General features: G+C 34.4%; 2 non-coding genes across 2 annotated transcripts; one reads left to right on the top strand and one right to left on the bottom strand.

The window, feature by feature from the left end:
* The first annotated feature begins 382 nt into the window (after positions 1–382).
* On the top strand, positions 383–455 carry TRNAK-UUU (transfer RNA lysine (anticodon UUU)). The gene has a single exon. It is a non-coding gene; the product is annotated as a tRNA-Lys (tRNA).
* Positions 456–737: 282 nt separating this feature from the next.
* On the bottom strand, positions 738–810 carry TRNAK-UUU (transfer RNA lysine (anticodon UUU)). The gene has a single exon. It is a non-coding gene; the product is annotated as a tRNA-Lys (tRNA).
* Between the last annotated feature and the right edge of the window lie 512 nt (positions 811–1,322).

The following is a 1,322-nucleotide window of genomic DNA, read 5'->3' as shown; positions in this document are numbered from 1 at the left end:
AATCTGGTTCAGTAAAATAACTAAAATTAAAAGGTCTTATTAGGAGAGTGATAGATGGAAGACAGAAGAATTGTAATAAAAAGAGGTTACAACTCTGTCTGAATTTTCAGTTTCATCTTGGTTGCCCATCTTTCTTTAATTTACTACCCTTTAGTTTTAGAGTTTAGTAGATATTGACAGTTTATTAAACATGAAATACGAAAGAACTTGAGGAACAAAGATATTAAATAAATGGAGAAAAAATAGAAAAGCGAATGTTCATTTTTCTTTATGTTGCTGAATAAATACTTTGAATCAAATTAAAATCTAGATTTAATTTTTTAGAGAGGGAATTTTTTTAGAATTATAACAAATAAATAAAAGAAGAAAACTTTGCAAGAGCGCCCGGATAGCTCAGTCGGTAGAGCATCAGACTTTTAATCTGAGGGTCCAGGGTTCAAGTCCCTGTTCGGGCGGCTGCTGTTTTTCGTACCTTACTTGGTTACCAAATATACGAAAATCGCAATGCTTTAGCGTATTTCTATTTTAAGTTGATTCATTTCATTTTTCATTGATTTCAGAATATGCTAGATAAACATGTTCTCAGGGAAGAAAGAGACTATGGAAAATCACTGAATTCCTTAGCGATTATGGAAGTATTACACGGTGGTTTCCCAACGAAAAACAATTTGTTTTTTTCAGATTGCTAATAAGTGAAAAAGAAAAACACCATAATGAAGACGAAAGTTAAAGGTAAACGCCCGAACAGGGACTTGAACCCTGGACCCTCAGATTAAAAGTCTGATGCTCTACCGACTGAGCTATCCGGGCTCTCATAACAAACTGCCACTGCTACAATCCCTTATATAAGAATAAGGAACCTTGTGTAATCAATTCCTTCTACCTACTTTTTGTGATACCGTTTTAAACCCAAGAAAGCTCGGGATTCATATGATAAAGAAACCTAAATCAGCATTTCACCAGCATTACCAGCTAATTCAGAATTGCGAGATATTTATGTGCCTAATAATCGGCGCAGGATTACGAGAACGGCGAGGTACATCACTTTTGAAGCGCCGTAGTGACATCAGGTCTATTAGACTAAATCATAACAGGGTGGATATCAGTTCTAAAACCTACCCGACAACAGCAAAAAAAAAAAAGAAAAAAAAGTATGCTGTTTTAAAGCTATCAGTTGAACTGATGAAAGTGGAAGAAAGGACCCTGCAGAGGGCGATAATTAGATTGCTTTTTTTTTTTTAATTTATTGGGGTGACAATTGTTAGTAAAATTACATAGATTTCAGGTATACAATTCTGCATTACATCATCTATAAATCCCAT

The sequence above is a fragment of the Rhinolophus ferrumequinum genome, chromosome 22 (assembly GCF_004115265.2).
Source record: "Rhinolophus ferrumequinum isolate MPI-CBG mRhiFer1 chromosome 22, mRhiFer1_v1.p, whole genome shotgun sequence".
Taxonomy (NCBI): Eukaryota; Metazoa; Chordata; class Mammalia; order Chiroptera; family Rhinolophidae; genus Rhinolophus; species Rhinolophus ferrumequinum.
The sequence above is the reverse complement of the archived record's forward strand: the minus strand, read 5'-3'. Positions and strand labels throughout refer to the sequence as shown.